The following is a 21,104-nucleotide window of genomic DNA, read 5'->3' on the forward strand; positions in this document are numbered from 1 at the left end:
TTCGACAACGATAACTCAACTACTACAAACCCATATCGATCTTGATTTTGCCGGCGAGAATGACTCTGGTAGCAACGGCAACAAGCCCTTGTGAAGGCTCTGATTATTAGGTCGCAGCAAGGGAAGAAAAGAGGAACTGGTCCTCTGAAAGGAAACCTGACCTAGTTTCTAGGTTAACTTGTGAAGTGTTGATATAAGAATCCATGATGCATGATAAGGGCCACCTCCGTTCAACTGTCAATCTTGGGAGACTGACAGTGTATTTTCCTGCGTAATTCTTGTACTGTCAGTTCTAGGGAACTAACAAGATTTTTGCACATAACTTTCTCATACGACGCTGGAATAAACTAATTCGTTCGCCACTAACTTCGTCTTTTCGTTCTCTTCAAGGTGATGAGAAGAAATCCTAGATTTGAGTGAGTTTCACTTCTTATTGCTCCAATAACACCAAAGTACCTAATAACTCAAAACGAAACATAAGATACATAATTTACATGAAAACTCGCAAAGAAAGCATAAATATTAGACACAAAATTAGGTGTTTTAGACACCTATCAGTACCCACCTTAGATTTATACACAGACTTCAATTCCATTCTGCTGCAATTTTAGCTAAACATCATATCCATTTCAGACAACCCCAAGTCCATGAATTGCAACCCCAACTCCATGAACTGCAACCCCATCATCAACACAAAATCAACCTAATTCAACACTAAAACAACCTACATCCTCCACCATTGACTTACCTACTCACAACCAATACCCATCATCAACTGCAACCACCTGCAATCCACATTTCAGTACCAACACAATTATCACCACATTCCAGGTCTCATCTTTCCCTTCACGGGCAAATTTATTCTCATTTAAGTTTAATTTTGTTCTAAGCATTCAAGTATTATAAAAATCACTTCATGTGTATAATTTAGTGGATCATTTATTGGACTATAGATAGTCTAGGTATAAGATTGTTAACAAGTTTAGTCTTTATTTTGTGCTTTATAGGATCTCACGTTCTTTTATTTCTACTTAATAAGTCTTATTTATCTATCTGGTTTAAACGCAAAACGCATAATTCTAATTTGTTATTAGTTAACTTTGCAAAACTTAATTGTAGATAAGCACTAATAATTTTCCATTGCTATTTAATCATAATCATTATTTTATCACTACATATTTGTAAATGAGATTTGAATTTAAGTTATGCTCGATATAACACTAATTTAATTTCTAACAGTTTAAGTTTGTCATACTAATTTTCCATTTCAAAAGATGATTGAATTTATTTATGAAGAAGGATCCTATTAATATACCAATTTATTTTATTTTAATTCTAATATTACACTAAGCATCTGAATACTATTATTACTACTTCATGTATATTATTTACCGAATTATTTGTTAGCCCAAAGATAATTTCGGTACAAGATTTCTAACAAGTGTCTTTTTATCTTATATATTATATCCTCGCTTCCTTAAGTCTAATGCCTAATATGTATTATATCAACTATCTAATTTAGGCGCAAAATATATCTCTAATTTGTAATTAGTTTAATTTACTAGACTTAATCATAAATAAGCGCTATCGAATTCCTATAACTATTTACTCATAATTATTATCTTTTTATTGTTATATGTCTTCAATGAGATTTTAGTTAAGTTATGTTCAATATAATACTAATTGCTAAATGTTATTATTATTTTATTAAAATTATTATTATTATTATCGTCATCCATAATTACTATTTTAATATTCATATTATAACATTGATGGTTTAACTATTATTCTAACTACTCTTATAAATATTACTAAATCCCAAAAATATTATTAACATTTATGTGACCTTAAATTTTTGGCTCTACGTATAAGTCAAGGTGCTCAATAAATTTCTATGTGATATTTAAGTTCTATAAATAAATACTAATCTCACTATTTTTAGTATTGAACTGTCTATGTGTTCATACTTTTTAGATTATTTATTCCCAAATCCTTATTAGCTAAAGTTATTGGTGTACCCTACAATTTTTACTTTATTACATATACAAACAAACAACCAACAAACAAATCAATCAATCCAATAAATCTTTTAATTATTGATAGCTTTTAGTAATTAAGATTTATCTCACAACCCAACCCAGTTCTAAATTAATCTAGTTTACTAACTGGCACTGGTTATTCCTATCTTTTCCCATTTAGGATCTAATAGTGAGCTCTGATACCAACACTGTAGTGCCCCCAAAGCTAGCAGCTTGACTAATCCAAGAGATTTACTAAATAAAGAGGCACAAAGAATCTAATCATTTACTTAAACATTCAATTAAGAAATTTGCTACAAAACTTAACCCAAAACTATCCCCGCTCAGATATATATATATACAAGAACTCCTCTCAAATGATACATATACAATAGTCATTTGGTTTGCAAATAGAATATACAACATAATAAACATAGCCGAAGTTAAGCGACTAACGAAAATCAATCCTTGAAGCTTTCGCTGCGCAACTCTGATCTGTCTCTGAAACTGAAAGTGGAAATGGGTGAGCACATCATCCCTAAAAGGGGTTCCCCGTATGAATAACATTTAACTTTTAAGTAATTATTGGAAATGATTTGAAAACAATTCATGTTTTCCCTAACACTAAAACACAACCAATTCACAGAGATAAACAATCATGTATATGGAACTAACTCCTTCTAAACAATGTAATAATATGGTGACTCGTCCCGCACCTAGATAATAATATGGTGACTCGTCCCACACCTAGATAATAATATGGTGACTCGTCCCGCACCAGTAAATGTAGGAGCAGTACCCTATATACCACAGATGGAAATTCTCATTTCCAAACAATCAAATGGAAATTCTTATTTCCCAAACAATTCATAAAGACAAACAAGGCATTGCAATTCCTTTCCAAACAATAGAAAGATTAAAATAATTAACGGTACTTTCAGAGTTTAAAATAAAACAATGCATGGAATACACAATCAGATTATGCATGAATTTGTTAAACATAAACTTTTGTAAAAGAAAACAACAATAATCACAAAAGAACTAAATGTAAATTCCCACCTCTTTTGATGACAATCCACGCCTACCTCGAGATTCACGTTCCACTGGTTCGTTCTTTGAATCGATCGTTGCTAATATAGACTAACTGTTAATCACACAAGAACTCTAAGAATCTAGCCAAAAGGCTCACACAAGAATCATACAATTCTAACTACTAATTCTAGGTACATTTAAGGTACTACACCTTTTATTATCCATCTTTAGCATATCTATGAGTTACTAATAAAATTAGGTTGTAACTATAGTCCATTAACTAAGTCTTATGAAAATCTACAACTTTGTAGAATAAGCTAAAGGCTAAATCAGACCATAAGGGGTCCAAACTATCAAACTAAAAATACATGGTACGAAGCCCAAGTCCAACAACTCGGCCCATTAATCTAAGGCCCAGTTCATTCGGGCGAACTACCGGTCATTAACAGTCCACGGGGTCAACTGACAGTCAACGTCTAAAGGTCAGGTCAACAATCAAAGGTTAAGTCAATGGTCAATTCAAAGTCAAGGTCAGATTCACTGAGTCAGATGGATTCAACTCAGGTAACAGGGTCAACTCGACTCACTTAGATCAACTGAGTCAGCTAAACAAAACTGAATTAGACTGAATAAGCTCAGTCAGACAGACAAAGGGTTCTTCTTACACAACTACAGCTCTAACTCTACAACCTAACTCGAGTTCAACTTTAATCTATTTCATTACATTAAAACATTCATTTCAATTTATAAACTCCAAATTGATTTACAAAAGAAATACAAGTTACCTGCAATTGCAGCTCTAAGCATCACTAGAGAGATTCAACTCAACACCCTTATATAACCTTCATTCATATAACTCAGTCATATAACTTAATATTCTCAATTAGTTCTCATTTCCACAAATTCATCACTTCCCTGCATATTACAGCATCACCACAGATAAAATCAACTCAACCACCACTGTAACTTCACTACAACTACAACACCACCAACTGTAATTGATTTACCCATTCTCTGCAATCTGTACCCACCTTAGATTTATACACATACTTCAATTCCATTCTGTTGCAATTTTAGCTAAACATCATATCCATTTCAGACAACCCCAACTCCATGAACTGCAACCCCATCACACCATAAAATCAACCTAATTCAACACTAAAACAACCTACATCCTCCACCATTGACTTACATACTCACAACCAATACCCATCATCAACTGCAACCACCTGCAATCCACATTTCAGTACCAACACAATTATCACCACATTCCAGGTCTCATCTTTCCCTCCACCAATTTGTATCATCACCATTTACTATTTTAAAAACATACCACTTGCCTCAAACATTTACATATGCAACACAACACTGGTGTAACTCAACAATCTTCAGTTCAACACTATCACCTGCAACATTATACCAGTGTCTTTCAAATTCACTAACTACAACTCCAGCATCATTATTGTTCTTTCCTTTAAATCATAACACCACCAGTTCACTTCCAAATCCATACCCTCATCAATCTCAGTTCAATTCATAATCATGCAAGCTCTAATTTCATCTTCAACATGCAATAACCCTTGCAGATCAAAATAGACCTAAACCAAAATCATATACAATTTCATCCCATATCAACTCCATTCTTAGCTTTATAAGCATTCATAAATACTCGTCAATGAATAAGAATAACTCTTTCAAATCAATTAAGTAAAAAAAATTACCTCAACTTCTCTGAACTTGAATCAATCCATTTCTAATCTGATTACACTCAAAAACAAACTCAGAGTTCTTCTTCTTCCTATAATTGTTCGTCATCAGTCCCATATTTTCCATCAACATCCAAAACTCATGAACCCTAAATCCCAATTTATTAAGAACCCTAATTTTCTAATTCAATTTCTCACAGAAACTGAAATTAACCCATTACATCCGATTAAACTTCAATTAAGAGCAAACCCATCATTAATTCAATCCCCTAGAACATCAATTTCAACTTCTACATCATCTCAGAATAACTCCTTATGAAACCATAGCTCTTGATTCAATCCTCAAAACAACCCTATAATTTCAAATCGAACATCAACCTTCTTAATCTTTGACTATCAGCAACTCGATCTACATCTCAATTCCAAATAATCCCAACATCTAAACTGAAAACCCTAATTTCAGTTACAACAACATCAACTCCTCCTTCTCTCGAGCTCCATTTACACCAACACCACCACCAATAACATCCCACAATGTTTTCTCCCGAGTCTCTTTTCAATTTCATAAATTCTTCTCACAAAAACACGAGCAGGGAAGAACAGAAGAAGAGGGAAGAAGGAAGAAGGAGAATGAAGAGAAATAAAAAGAGAAACGAGAGTTTATCTTTTCGAAATGGTGCAGATAAGGATGACCAAATTACTGAGGCGCCCACGCCATGGATAAAAGCTGCCAAGTTGGTTTGTCTATAAAATGACTAATCTTCCTTTTATACTCATCCGGTGATATCTTCTTCGTCCAGTGTCCGAATGACACGTTCGAGTAGTCCATTTCGCATAACTTTACGAGACCTATTCGATGATACTAGTTTCGTATCTAAATCGTTGTTAGATTAATTTCTATTAATTAATGTTCGTGTTAGACTAATCGAGTTATTATGGTCTAAGATGTCTCTTGACTGGTCTAATAGCGTTGACGAGCTTGAGGGTCCTTACATTCTCCCCACCTTATTCATTTTTGTCCTCGAAAATTGAACCACCCCTCTAGTCTTCAAAAACTCCCCACCTTAAAGAATAATTTCATCTCTTGTTTAAGCGCAGACAACATAAAAACAAAGCATAAACCTATATGGCTTTCTACAACTAAGATTTGTGGCTCTAGGTTCAACCATACTAATTTTAGTAACTATCAAATGAGGAAGTCTAATTTTTCTTAAACTAATTTCTATTTTATAAGATATCTGTCTCAAACTTCAAGGAAGAATCCTACGAATCTTTCTAAGCGAACTTACATCTATTGGTTTTCTAAATTAATTTACAGTATTTTCTATGATCGGTCATCTCTGAATGCAGTTTCCCTTTCAAGGTAGGCCAATCCCAAAAATGCCTTCATACGAACAGAGAAAACACAATTTTCACTATTCCCCAGTGCTGGATTAACTAAGTATTAATTCATTAAGATTAATTAGTCTCTAAACTTTTATCGTAATTGGTGTAAGTCTTATAAATTTACTTCGTATAATACAAAAATAGTTCACAACATTTTAAAAAATTTAATTATCAAAATTTATTTTATTTTCTTTTTATTCATCATTATTATTATTCAACTATTTTAATGAAATCGAATTTTTAATTCCAAATGAAACTATATTACTATAACTAAATAGTTTTCAAATTCATGTACTATTTGCATGCACAGGATTATTTATTGGTTGTACCTATTAGTGGGCTTAATCAGTGCCTTGGTCCTAGACAATTCATAGCTGTGCTTTGCTATCGCCTGGGTATCCCTCTGTTTGTTGAGAATGGCTTATGCCCATGCTGCAAAAAATCCATGGACATCTTTGGGGATCACGCACTTCACTGTGCGAAAGATATTGGTCCCAAGTTTCGACACGATATTGCTCGTGATGTTGTTGATGATATTTGTTACAAGGCGAGTGTGCCTGCCGCAAGGAGGTTCCTCTTGGTTTCCTGACAGATGAAGACAAAGGTTTGAAGCCTGCTGATATCCTCGTGCTCAACTGGGAGAATGGACAAGATGTTTGTATGGATGTCACAGGAGTATCACCCTTTACCGGTGAAGGGGTTAGATCTTTTGTCCCAGGAAAGGCTATATCTAGTGTTGTTTCACGTAACACACTAAATATTTGGACAAGTGTGTTTCACATGGCTATGGTTTGGGTGTCCTAGCTTTTACTACTTTAGGGGAACTTGGTGACGATACTTTGTATTTTTTCAAGCGTCTAAAAAATTGTTTAGTTAGCAATGACGCTAGTAGTGGTTTTGGCAATTTTATTTTTCATAGATTAGGAGTTGCTATTCAAAGAGGTATTGGAGCCCAGCTTGTTGCTAGGTTACCAACCAATAGCTTTGTTTAATCGATTTTCCTTCATATAATCAAAATCATACCTGGCTTGAAGAAAACTAATATTGTATCTATTTGTTTATTTCATTATGTGACTTGATAAAAGTAAATACCCGTGAACAATTTCTCATAGTTGTTTGGTATTAATATTTTATTACTATTATTACATACATTTCTTAGTTCTTAGGCCGATAAAAGGTTAAATCGTAACTAATCATAATGTCAAGTTTAATTTTATTATAAATATCAGATTTGATTTGATCTATCTATATTTCCTTAAATTTATATTATTGTTAAATAATCCTTAAGTTGTACTATTAATAAAATTACATTTTGCTATTACTATCCAATAATTATTATCCAAATGATATTTACAATAACCCCTAAATTTTATAGGAATTAGCATTATATAATATTATTATTTGCTTATCTTATTAAAAATTATTGTCTTAATTAAATTACCATTTTCATCATTCGACACCAAGCCTTAATATTTTAAATATAATTCTACATTCCCGTGAAGATTGATATAATAGATTTTATTTGTTCAGATTGAATCCGTATATTATACTGACGTTGGTAATTTTATTGAATCGAAATTTGAGTATGCGTAAAAATTATAATATATCCTAATAGTCTTTAGATTTTGGTATTAATAATAAGTATCTTATTCACACACAAATTTATTCTCATTTAAGTTTAATTTTGTTCTAAGCATTCAAGTATTATAAAAATCACTTCATGTGTATAATTTAGTGGATCATTTATTGGACTATAGATAGTCTAGGTATAAGATTGTTAACAATTTAGTCTTTATTTTGTGCTTTATAGGATCTCACGTTCTTTTATTTCTACTTAATAAGTCTTATTTATCTATCTGGTTTAAACGCAAAACACATAATTCTAATTTGTTATTAGTTAACTTTGCAAAACTTAATTGTAGATAAGCACTAATAATTTTCCATTGCTATTTAATCATAACCATTTTATCACTACATATTTGTAAATGATATTTGAATTTAAGTTATGCTCGATATAACATTAATTTAATTTCTAATAGTTTAAGTTTGTCATACTAATTTTCTATTTCAAAAGATGATTGAAATTTATGAAGAAAAATCCTATTAATATACCAATTTATTTATTTTAATTCTAATATTACACTAAGCATTTGAATACTATTATTACGACTTCGTGTATTTGTTTCATTTTAAAGATTTACCGAATTATTTGTTAGCCCAAAGATAATTTCGGTACAAGATTTCTAACAAGTGTCTTTTTATCTTATATATTATATCCTCGCTTCCTTAAGTCTAATGCCTAATATGTATTATATCAACTATCTAATTTAGGCGCAAAATATATATCTCTAATTTATAATTAGTTTAATTTACTAGACTTAATCGTAAATAAGCGCTATCGAATTCCCATAACTATTTACTCATAATTATTATCTTTTTATTGTTATATGTCTTCAATGAGATTTTAGTTAAGTTATGTTCAATATAATACTAATTGCTAAATGTTATTTATTACTTTATTAAAATTATTATTATTATTATCGTCATCTATAATTACTATTTTAATATTCATATTATGACATTGATGGTTTAACTATTATTCTAACTACTCTTATAAATATTATTAAATCCAAAAAATATTATTAACATTTATGTGACCTTAAATTTTTGGCTCTACGTATAATTCAAGGTGCTCAATAAATTTCTATGTGATATTTAAGTTCTATAAATAATACTAATCTCACTATTTTAGTATTGAACTGTCTATGTGTTCATACTTTTTAGATTATTTATTCCCAAATCCTTATTAGCTAAAGTTATTGGTGTACCCTACAATTTTTACTTTATTACATATACAAACAACCAACAAACAAATCAATCAATCCAATAAATCTTCTAATTATTGATAGCTTTTAGTAATTAAGATTTATCTCACAACCCAACCCAGTTCTAAAATAATCTAGTTTACTCACTGACACTGGCTATTCCTATCTTTTCCCATTTAAGATCTAATAGTGAGCTATGATACCAACACTGTAGCGCCCCCAAAGCTAGCAGCTTGACTAATCCAAGAGATTAACTAAATAAAGATGCACTAAGAATCTAATCATTTACTTAAACATTCAATTAAGAAATTTTCTACAAAACTTAACCCAAAACTAGCCATGCTCAGAAATATATATACAAGAACTCCTCTCAAATGATACATATACAATAATCATTTGGTTTGCAAATAGAATATACAACATAATAAACATAGCCAAAGTTAACCGCCTAACGAAAATCAATCCTTGAAGCTTTCGCTGCGCAACTCTGATCTGTCTCTGAAACTGAAAGTGGGAATGGGTGAGCACATCATCCCTAAAAGGGGTTCCCCGTAGGAATAACATTTAACTTTTAAGTAATCATTGGAAATGATTTGAAAACAATTCATGTTTTCCCTAACACTAAAACACAACCAATTCACAGAGGTAAACAATCATGTATATGGAACTAACTCCTTCTAAACAATGTAATAATATGGTGACTCATCCCGCACCTAGATAATAATATGGTGACTCGTCCCGCACCTAGATAATAATATGGTGACTCGTCCCGCACCAGTAATGAAGGAGCAGTACCCTATATACCATAGATGGAAATTCTCATTTCCAAACAATCAAATGGAAATTCTTATTTCCCAAACAATTCATAAAGACAAACAAGGCATTGCAATTCCTTTCCAAAAAATAGAAAGATTAAAAGAATTAACGGTACTTTCAGAGTTTAAAATAAAACAATGCATGGAATACACAATCAGACTATGCATGAATTTGTTAAACATAAACTTTTGTAAAAGAAAACAACAATGATCACAAAAGAGCTAAATGTAAATTCCCACCTCTTTTGATGACAAGCCACGCCTACCTCGAGATCCACGTTACACTGGTTCGTCCTTTGAATTGATCGTTGCTAATATAAACTAACTGTTAATCACACAAGAACTCTAAGAATCTAGCCAAAAGACTCACACAAGAATCATATAATTCTAACTACTGATTCTAGGTCCATTTAAGGTACTACACCTTTTATTATCCATCTTTAGCATATCTAAGAGTTACTAATAAAATTAGGTTGTAACAATAGTCAATTAACTAAGTCTTATAAAAATTTACAACTTTGTAGAATAAGCTAAAGGCTAAATCAGACCATAAGGGGTCCAAACTATCAAACTAAGAATACATGGTACTAAGCCCAAGTCCAACAACCCGGCCCATTAATCTAAGGCCCAGTTCATTTGGGTCAACTAACGGTCACTAACAGACCACGGGGTCAACTGACAGTCAACGTCTAAAGGTCAGGTCAATAATTAAAGGTTAAGTCAATGGTCAATTCGAAGTCAAGGTCAGATTCACTGAGTTAGATCGATTCAACTCAGGTAACAGGGTCAACTCGACTCACTTAGATCAACTGAGTCAGCTAAACAAAACTGAATTAGACCGAATAAGCTCAGTCAGACAGGCAAAGGGTTCTTCTTACACAACTATATCTCTAACTCTACAACCTAACTCGAGTTCAACTTCAATCTATTTCATTACATTAAAACATTCATTTCAATTTATAACCTCCAAATTGATTTAGAAAAGAAATACAGGTTACCTGCAATTGCATCTCTAAGCATCACTAGAGAGATTCAACTCAACTCCCTTATCTAACCTTCATTCATATAACTTAAGATTCTCAATTAGTTCTCATTTCCACAAATTCATCACTTTCCTGCATATTACAGCATCACCACAGATAAAATCAACTCAACCACCACTGTAACTTCACTACAACACCACCAACTATAATTGATTTACCCATTCTCTGCAGTCTGTACTTACCTTAGATTTATACACAGACTTCAATTCCATTCTGCTGTTATTTTAGCTAAACATCATATCCATTTCAGACAACCCCAACTCCATGAACTGCAACCCCATCATCACCATAAAATCAACCTAATTCAAAACTAAAACAACCTACATCCTCCACCATTGACTTACATACTCACAACCAATACCCATCATCAACTGCAACCACCTGCAATCCACATTTCAGTACCAACACAATTATCACCACATTCCAGGTCTCATCTTTCCCTCCACCAATTTGTATCATCACCATTTACTATTTTAAAAACATACCACTTGCCTCAAACATTTACATCTGCAACACAACACTGGTGTAACTCAACAATCTTCAGTTCAACACTATCACCTGCAACATTATACCAGTGTCTTCCCAAATTCACTAACTACAACTCCAGCATCATTGTTGTTCTTTCCTTTAACTCATAACACCACCAGTTCACTTCCAAATCCATACCCTCATCAATCTCAGTTCAATTCATAATCACGCAAGCTCTAATTTCATATTCAACGTGCAATAACCCCTGTAGATCAAGATAGACCTAAACCAAAATCATATACAATTCCATCCCATATCAACTCCATTCTTAGCTTTATAAGCATTCATAAATACTCGTCAATGAATAAGAATAACTCTTTCAAATCAATTAAGTAAAAAAAATTACCTCAACTTCTCTAAACTTGAATCAATCCATTTCTAATCTGATTACACTCGAAAACAAGCTCAGAGTTCTTCTTCTTCCTATAATTTTTCGTCATCAGTCCCATATTTTCCATCAACATCCAAAACTCATGAACCCTAAATCCCAATTTATTAAGAACCCTAATTTCTAATTCAATTTCTCACAGAAACTGAAATTAACCCATTACATCCGATTAAACTTCAATTAAGAGCAAACCCATCATTAATTCAATCCCCTAAAACATCAATTTCAACTTCTACATCATCTCAGAATAACTCCTTATGAAACCATAGCTCTTGATTCAATCCTCAAAACAACCCTACAATTTCAAATCGAAAATCAACCTTCTTAATCTTTGACTATCAGCAACTCGATCTACATCTCAATTCCAAATAATCCCAACATCTAAACTGAAAATCCTAATTTCAGTTACAACAACATCAACTCCTCCTTCTCTCGAGCTTAATTTACACCAACACCACCACCAATAACATCCCCCAATGTTTTCTCCCGAGTCTCTCTTCAATTTCATAAATTCTTCTCACAAAAACACGAACAGGGAAGAGCAGAAGAAGAGGGAAGAAGGAGAATGAAGAGAAATAAAAAGAGAAACGAGAGTTTATCTTCTCGAAATGGTGCAGATAAGGATGACCAAATTACTGAGGCGCCCACGCTATGGATAAGGGCTGCCGAGTCGGTTTGTCTATAAAATGACTAATCTTCCTTTCATACTCATCCGGTGATATCTTCTTCGTCCAGTGTCCGAATGACACGTTCGAATAGTCCATTTTTTTTGGACTGAAAATAAAAGGATAGTTGGTAATAGGGGTTAGAAGAATAGGTGCGGAGATCTCGATAGGTAGAGGAGACGAAATGATAAAAATAAATTAGATGAAAAAATAAGAGTATTGGGATCCAAAGTTCCGATGCCACTTAATGCAGGACGAAAGCGTGAATACAAAAATTTGATAGTAAAAGTATATGGATTATAGAGAAAACTCTATTTTTAATTGATTAATAAAATTTTGGTAAAATACAATAAACTTGCCTTCTTTTATAGGAAAGATTTGAACTCTAATTCGAAGAAAACTCTATAAATCCTAACTTGCAATCTAAGTAATTCAAAAATAAATAACTTCCAATAATAAATAAATTCTAAAAATAAAAAATACCTATAATTAATTAAACTCTAGAAATAATAAATCTAAAGGATGTCCTACATCAGGCTTGCCATCTTGAATAGATTCGTCTCGAATTAACGAAATACTGCAAAACGTGTCCTACATCTTGGCCAAGATGTTGAAAGGAAATCGCCTTCGAATTCACCAGAAATTGCAAACGACCCATCTTATGAATAAGATATTTTGAATACGTTGGTAACTTTACTTTTTCGCTCCACATATTAGGGGACATAAAACCTTGATCGTAACAATTGATTTCCTTGTGAAGAAAACGTGAAAAAGTTATAAAAATCTTACATGGCACCTGATCTGGACCAAGGTACACAATTACCGACTGAAGGTCTTGAAAAGTAGTTGACGAAACTGGCGAAAGATTTTCTTGAACCGACTATGATTTTGTTGACTCTTCGGAAGATAGAGATATAGGGATAAGATTAGGCAACCCCAATATATGACGTGTATTTCCGTATATAAAATCAAAATTGTGTGCTTCTTTATTATGAACGGCGGCACCAAGATTATCCGAAATCCATGGTTTTCCAAAATTTGCTTCGCGAAGATCCATGGATAATATATCAAAAACAACTCCATCGCTGTATTTTTCTACGCCCATATTGAAAAAAAGAAAGAAACTGATATTGGAATCCCAATCGCCAAAATTTATTTCTTGAAAACAACTCGCCAATTTAGTAGACACGTAATGTTTTTGAGATAGCGGACCAATGATTACCATAATATAAACTCCACCTAGGGGTGTCAACGGGTCCGGGTCCTCCCGGGTATCACTAGACCCGGACCCGGATCCTACTTATAAAGGTCGGGTCCGGTTCCTAACGGTTCCGGGTCCGGTTCCTAAACTTGTGGACCCAGAACCGGACCCGTTTAAATACCCGGGTACCCGTCGGTTCCGGATACCCATTGGGTCTAAAGAAAACTATTTAAAAAATCTCAAAAACTTAATATATTTCTCTTTTTAGCTTGGATTCAAGTAATTTTTATAAAAAATTATTATTATTTCTTATGAATGTACTAAATAAAGATTAAATGTAAGAGAAAAAATTTAAATGAGTAAAATATCAAAGCTAAAACTAGAAAAAATACTTATAATTTTGCTAAAAACATGAATAAAAGGGTACCCGATACCCGCGGGTATCCAATGGGTATTACCCGTTTGGACCCGTTTAAATTCGGGTCCAATCGGGTAATTACCCGCCGGGTCCTAAGTAGCTAATGGGTCCAACTTTAGGACCCGGAACAGGACCCTAATATACCGGATCCGGTTCTGGATCCGGGTAATGGGTACCCATTGACAGCCCTAACTCCACCCATATAAAAAAATTATAGGGAACTCTGGTGTGCAGCCAACTGTTTACATGACTTGGAGGAGGTGTTAATCACGTGAGATTGGTTGAGAAGCTAATGTGAATGAATGATTATGGACTAAGAATGAAAAAATGAGTGGAATGTTTGGGATATGGTTGGTGTGCGTGAATGAAATAAATCTTCTTTACTGATAAGCACTAGGAAGGAGAAGTAATTGGTGGGTTAAACAGAAGAAAAAAAGGAATGGAGATTTGAGACACTGTGAACGTGTTTTTTTTCGGACTGAAAATAAAAGGATAGTTTGTAATAGGGGTTAGAAGAGTAGGTGCGGAGATCTCGATAGGTAGAGGAGACGAAATTAAAAATAAATTAAAAATAAAAGGATTGGGATCCAAAGTTCCGATGCCACTTAATGCAGGACGAAAGAGTGAATACAAAAATTTGATATTAAAAGTAGATGGATTGTAGAGAAAACTCTCTTTTTAATTGATTAATAAAATTTTGGTAAAATACAATAAACTTGCCTTCTTTTATAGGAAAGATTTGAACTCTAATTCGAAGAAAACTCTATAAATCCTAACTTGCAATCTAAGTAATTCAAAAATAAATAACTTCCAATAATAAATAAATTCTAAAAATAAAAAATACCTATAATTAATTAAACTCTAGAAATAATAAATCTAAAGGATGTCCTACATCAGTCTCGCCATCTTGAATAGATTCGTCTCGAATTAACGAAATACTGCAAAACGTGTCCTACATCTTGGCTGAGATGTTGAAAGGAAATCGCCTTCGAATTCACCAGATATTGCAAACGACCCATCTTATGAATAAGATATTTTGAATACGTTGGTAATTTTACTTTTTCGCTCCACATATTAGGGGACATAAAACCTTGATCGTCACAATTGATTTCCATGTGAAGAAAACGTGACAAAGTTATAAAAATCTTACATGGCACCTGATCTGGACCAAGGTACACAATTACCGACTGAAGGTCTTGAAAAGTAGTTGACGAAATTGGCGAAAGATTTTCTTGAACCGACTATGGTTTTGTTGACTCTTCGGAAGATAGAGATATAGGGATAAGATTAAGCAACCCCAATATATGCTAACGTGTATTTTCGTATATAAAATCAAATCTGTGTGCTTCTTTATTATGAACAGCGCCACCAAAATTATCGGAAATAAGGCCTTTTATGCCCGTGCAAATGCACGGCCTAGTTCATTAATAGTGACCTTTTTCATTTCTATGGTTGAAGTTTTCTTGTCATGTATGTCATGCACACTTGTGCATGCTCGTCTTTTTTTTTTTGAAGCATGAATTTATTATAGAAAGTTTAGATTACAACTTGTCGTGGGTATGTGGTACCCACAGAGTCTTGAAATAAAATGTGAATGATAAAAGATGGGATTGCCTGGTCCCAAATTTTGGTTGAATAGTTTCCTGTTTGGCTTCCATCTGCTGCATGATTTTCCAATCCGTCCGCTGCTTGATTTCCTTCCCTGTAATTGTGTTGTATATCGACTTGCGGGATTTGCCTCAGTCTATTTTTTATTTCTTCAATCATTTCTGCTATGTGCCAAGGTGGAGTGGCAGTTAATGTAATGAAACGCAGGAGGTTCTCCGAGTCTGTTTCAAAGAGAATTCTAGGCCATTGTCTCTCTGTTGCTGTTCTTGAAGCCAATAGTAAGGCCCATGTTTCTGCAGTTAGTGCAGTCGTAATTCCTAGTGGTTGAGCCATAACTATTATTATTCGTGCATCTGAGTCTCTACAGACGAATCCCGCCCCTGCAAATCCCGAGTGGCCTCTGGCTTCTCCATCTGTGTTAATTTTAATCCAGTTGATATTCAGAACGGACCATCCTACCGATATTGTTGCTATCCTTTTATTTGTTATTGGGCGGTTAACTATTGTTGTAGCACCTGGTATGATTGGTGGTGAGGCGTGTTGTGCCCATGAATATTCTTGTTGTAGTTTTTGTGCCCAGGCTAGGATTTCTCCTGACGTCGTTTTTTTTTGTTGATAAATCAGATCATTTCTGGATAGTCATAGGGTCCAGAATAGAAAACAGAATGAAGAGATTGTCGAAGTTGATGTTGGTTGTTGCAGGATTTGGGATATAGTTGTTTGTGGAGTTAAGGTGAAAGTCTGGGTATGATTGGTGTTTGGTGAATTTGTAAGTTGATTAGATAAGTTGTTCCAGGAAGTAGCTGCTGTTGGACAGTGAATTAAAAGGTGGCTTGCTAATTCCGTATCAGTATTGCATCTTGGACATATGTCTGAGTTGGTCAAATGGATTCGATGTAGGAGAGAAAAGGTTGGTAATCCTTCATTGATGGCTTTCCAAAAGAAAAGCCGAATTTTTGGTGGACATGGTAAAGTACATAAGAACTTGGTAGGTTGTAAATGTGTGTGGGTTGGTTGACCATGAGTTAGACATTTGTATCCTGAAGATGTCGTGTAGCTTCCCGATTTTGAGTGTGGCCAGATAATTTTATCTGGGGTATTATTTTGTGGAAGGTGGATATTGATGATTTTTTGAAATGTTTGATTGGGAAAGGTGTTCAATTTTTCATGATTTCAGGAGTGGGAGATTGGGTCGATGATATCCGCTACCATTTGGATTGGGTAGTAATGTGTTGGATCTAGATTTGGAGAGTGTGGAATCCAGTTAGCTTCTATTGGTGTTGATAACTCATTTCCAATTTGATGAAAAATTAAACTTTGCATGGTAGGGATAATTGATGCGAGTTTTCTCCATTGAGGGCTGGAAGAGGATGGAATGGAGATATTTCCTTGTAGAATTGGTTGTTCTTTTAAAGTATTTTGCACTGAATAGACTTCGGCATATAGAGTTAGGTTGTTCATGCAAATTCCAAATTCTCTTCATGAGAAGGGCTTTATTATGATCAACGTTTTCCCTTATTCCTAATCCTCCTTCTGCTATTGATTTTGTTGCTTTATCCCATCCTACAGGGTGGAGTTTTTTGGTTGTTGAGTCATGTCCCCAGAAAAAAATCCTGGTTATACGATCTACTTGTTTGTGTATATTTATGAGTAGGTTTTGTATTTGCATTATGTGATTTGAGGTTGGGGTTAGGGAGGTTTTGATTAGAACGAGTCTTACTGCTGGCGTTAGGCATTTTGTCATCCATCCTTTTGCTTTTCTGGCTAATCTTTGTAGAAGGGGAGCGAAAGTTCGATTAGATGCTCTTCCATGTTTAAACTGTATGCCTAGATAGGTTGGAGGTTTTGAAGTGGTTGTCATATTAAAGAATTGTTGAAGATAATTTATTTTGATTGGATCTAAATTAGGGTGATGGATGATTACTGATTTGGTAGTATTAATTACTTGCCCTGCAGAAGAACTATAGGCTTGGAGGAGGGTTTTAAGGTGTTGGTTACTCTGATCCGATGCTTTATATGTGATCAGAAGATCATCCGCATACATTAGATGAATTATGGGAGGTGCTTTTTTTGATATGTTAAGTCCTGGGACTAATTTTCGGATTTGAAGGTTTTCCAGGTTTGTAGATAGGATTTCGGCACAAATGATAAAAATATAGGACGAAAGTGGGTCTCCTTGTCTAATATCTCTACTTGGTGTGATGTATCCATGTCGAGTACCATTTATTTTGATGGAGTAAGTAACTGTTGTAACGCACAGCATAATGTAGTCTATAAAGTCTGATGGGAAACCTAGTTTTGTAAATGAAGTTTTGATGAATCCCAAATCTAGGCTATCATAGGCTTTTTGGATGTCTAATTTTAGAGCAATTTTTGGATCTTTGGTGGGTTTTGAGGTTCTGATATTATGGAATAGTTCCCCAGCAATTGCTATATTGTCGTGAATTGATCTTTGTGGAACAAAATCACTCTGGAAAGGTCTTATTAGGAAGGGGAAAATAGGTCTAATTCGGTTGACTAATATTTTTGAGATGATTTTATATGTGACGTTACATAGTCCTATCAGTCTGAATTGTGAAGGTTTTGAAGGGTGGTCTACTTTAGGTATTAGTGTTATGTTTGTGTGATTCATGAGAGGGTGCATGTTAAGATTATTAAAGAAAGCCTTAACCATTGTTATCAATTGAGGGTTAGTTGTCTCCCAGAAAACTTTAAAAAACTTACTTGTATATCCATCCGGACCCGGAGCACTTTTAGAATTTATGGAGAAGAGTACTTGCTTGATTTCTTCTGTAGTTACTTTCTTCGTAAGTTGGTCGGATTGTCTAGGAGTCAACCTTGGTGTGATGTTTGCAAAAAGATCTTCATTTTTTTCTGTAGGCGGGGCCGTATATTGTTGAGAATAGTGATCCAGGATGAGTTGAACTACGTCTTATTTTTTGGTAACCCAGTTGTTTTGTGTGTCTTATAGTTGTTGTATGTTGTTGCAAGCTCTGTGGATGGTAGCTTTAATATGGTAAAAAGTTGTGTTGAGATCGCCTGATTGAAACCATTAAATTCTAAAGGGACATTTTGATTTTGGGTCCCATAAAATGGTATACCTTTGCATTTGGAGCCTAACTTTGTCCAACTTTGAGTTTGGGTCCCGGTCAAAGATTGACTATTCTTGACCATCCAACAATCAGTTAAATATGAGATATTTTAACAAAAATAAAACGTTTTCGTTAGTCATTTCACTGTCTTGGATAACTTGGTAGAGTTAGTAAATAAATAAAAAGTAATATTTTCGTTAAAATAACCCATATTTAACTGATTGTTGGATGGTCAAGAATAGTCAACCTTTGATCGGGACCCAAACTCAAAGCTGGACAAAGTTAGGCTCCAAATGCAAAGGTATACCATTTTATGGGACCCAAAGTCAAAATATCCCAATTCTAAATCTTTGTTGCCAGTATATTGCATGACATTGTAATAGTTCTTCATGTTCTATGCTCGTCTATAATGTCCAAAATTTGTATATACAGCTTCTTTTTCCCTTTCTTATATAACAAAGCTAGAGTAGTTAAACTATACAACAATAGAAATAAATTACTCCAAATGTTTACAAATTATCAAGTAGACCACTATTAAAATGGTACAAAGAGAAGCAAGCTGCAATAGAAGAATTGCTTGATTATATTTATATTCAGATAAGAATATCGTAAAGTTTGCACCAATGTAAATTATTGGTCAACAAAAATTTAATTAGCAATGTTACTTTTGAGGGTTTGTGACTGCCTGAAAGTCCATTTGGACCAAAACGGAGGTGTTTAATGAAAAACTGACAGGATGATTCGAATAATTCCAAACTTATCTCACCAACTTATATTCCAATGCAAACATTTGAACATTGGAAGACAATTATTAACTATTTGCTACAGCCAATTTATAATTTTTGGACGGTGGACCTTTTTATGAATTCGACAATGGCCTAATACCTATAGCGTACAAATTTAGGCTACATATAATTTTCAAGGAAACGAAACGGATAAAAGGATGTTAAAGAGTTAAATGACTTCTAGACAACAAAAAAATGCAGTCAATTCTTGGCACCTGTTAGTGATTTATCGAACAAAGAGCGGCCTGTTTTACCTCAACCAAATCCAAAATGATACTTACAATCTGCCAAATTGTTCCTCCACAGGCTATCCATAAGAAAAAATTATTTTGACGAATTAACAGACTTTTCCTCGCGCAACAAAAATGGTACCTGGAAGATATGAACAAATGCTAATTAGTACAAACAATTCTTCCGATATGTTTTCCTGATACAATCAAATACTTATTAACATGCCAAAATCTTCTACTGATAAAATGGAACGGTGATGGATAAATATCTTAAAGTAAAAAAACGTTTTTATTATTTTGAGTCCATCATCCAGCATACAGATCCTATATCTTCCTCGGAACGCTAGGAATCTTTTTCTTATAGGTATATAAGTGAATCCGGGCATATCGATATCACTGTTGTTGAACTTTCTCCCTGTAAAAGATTACTGAGAAGGAATGTGTCAGATGCAATATATATTATATATCACAACAACTACGATTTCAATTTATGATAATTAAACAAACCAATAAATAAACGTAATTAGTTGATTCTCAAGTAAAATGCGTGGCAAGGACATGAAAGAACATGTTTTTTTGTGGTATCCATGCAGAAGCTTAATTCATGCATTTATTAACCGAAGGCCATCCACACGACTCAAAATCTCGACCCTTTACGGGTAAAATTATATCTACTGGGAAACATCAAACATTTCATGCTCTTCATCTATTATTCACTGCAAAAGAGAGAGCCGGAGAAATTATGATTGCAAGGGAATCGAAGTTTAGCGGTATAGTTAATCCTGTAAAGGCATTATTCAAGAATAACAACCATTGTATCCTGAGATTTTCTTTAAAATGAAGTGGAAGCTCTTCGGTTAGTTTTCGAAGAGCCTAAAATGCAAAACAAAATTCATCCCGTTCAAAGATGGTGGCTGGGTAAAGAAAAAATATGATATGATGTTGATTTCCCTTGAAGAGGCGATCTCTTCGTATATTCTGGGTAATAAAAAATCATATTTTTCTTAATTGTTCATTATGCCTAGCTAGGCGATGAGCATTCACAAAAGAGAGCACACTTTTAAGATTACTTTCTTTTTGATCCATGTAGCACAGAATAACCGCAGGGTGAGAATAAACAGTAATTGTTCACAACTCATAAAAAAAGATAGTGAAAGAAAATTGTACACTATCAGAAGAAAAATGTTTGACAAAATCGATGCCATTTCCATGTTCTTCAGTTGTCTGCGGAACTTTAATCATACATAACTATAGGAATGGGGAAACTAAAAAAACCAAAATTCATCACTGAAATATGAAATCAAATACAACAATTGTACTGCTTGTTAAGGTTGGACGAAATGGCCATTTGTGTTCTGTAGTTT

At 33.8% G+C, this 21,104-nt stretch overlaps 2 long non-coding RNA genes across 2 annotated transcripts; both read right to left on the bottom strand.

The window, feature by feature from the left end:
* Nucleotides 1–2,341: 2,341 nt before the first annotated feature.
* On the bottom strand, nucleotides 2,342–5,386 carry LOC113333996. Its single transcript, XR_003352500.1, has 3 exons — nucleotides 3,836–5,386; nucleotides 3,078–3,162; nucleotides 2,342–2,525 (listed from the first exon to the last, which is right to left on the bottom strand). It is a non-coding gene; the product is annotated as an uncharacterized LOC113333996 (long non-coding RNA).
* A 3,922-nt stretch (nucleotides 5,387–9,308) lies between these two features.
* Nucleotides 9,309–12,306, bottom strand: LOC113333995. The gene is made up of 3 exons (XR_003352499.1): nucleotides 10,781–12,306; nucleotides 10,023–10,107; nucleotides 9,309–9,471 (listed from the first exon to the last, which is right to left on the bottom strand). It is a non-coding gene; the product is annotated as an uncharacterized LOC113333995 (long non-coding RNA).
* Nucleotides 12,307–21,104: the final 8,798 nt, after the last annotated feature.

Source organism: Papaver somniferum, unplaced genomic scaffold (genome assembly GCF_003573695.1).
Source record: "Papaver somniferum cultivar HN1 unplaced genomic scaffold, ASM357369v1 unplaced-scaffold_135, whole genome shotgun sequence".
NCBI classification, from domain to species: Eukaryota; Viridiplantae; Streptophyta; class Magnoliopsida; order Ranunculales; family Papaveraceae; genus Papaver; species Papaver somniferum.